The sequence below is a fragment of the Gymnoscopelus microlampas genome, assembly GCF_963454915.1.
Source record: "Gymnoscopelus microlampas genome assembly, chromosome: 2".
Lineage (NCBI taxonomy): Eukaryota > Metazoa > Chordata > Actinopteri > Myctophiformes > Myctophidae > Gymnoscopelus > Gymnoscopelus microlampas.
Genome location: NC_139939.1, coordinates 38,110,548 through 38,111,138, shown reverse-complemented (window position 1 = coordinate 38,111,138; position 591 = coordinate 38,110,548).

Below are 591 nucleotides of genomic sequence, written 5' to 3'. Positions count from 1 at the left end.
GCTTGTAGATCAGCTTTTTTCAGTTAACCCATTAAGACCTGAGGCCGATTCTACAAAATGCCTTCTAAATCAGTAGTTCTCAAACGTTTTCGTGCCAAGGACTCCCAAATTGATATTTGGCCAAGGACCCCCCCATCTGAAAATGTTTAGTGCCAGCCAGAGACACCCCCAGAGGAGAAGATTTGTGTTAAAAAAATATATTCTAAATGTTTCAAACACTGTCAAGATTTTAAAAAAAAAAACTAAAATTGCAGATGTAAGCTTGCAGTGCGGTACAAAGTGACAAAGTGAGCTTGTACATCTGCTATTTTTGAGAACCGCTGTTCTAAACCACTGTTCCAAATCCTCGGAGCTGACCTAGTATAGAGCCCTAGGGGAGCCTCTTAATTTGAGAATGGCCTATTTGGGCAATTTTCGTCATTGATGGAATGATGCATTAATTTTGCAGATGTAACCTGATGTTCTCTCTTTTTCTTTTTTCAAACATCAAAATGGCTGAGGATGGTTGATTATAAGACACTGAATTTTTGTGCCATTTTATGAACATCGCCCTTTCATGATCAAACAGAGGCAGCGGCCCTCGTCACTTAA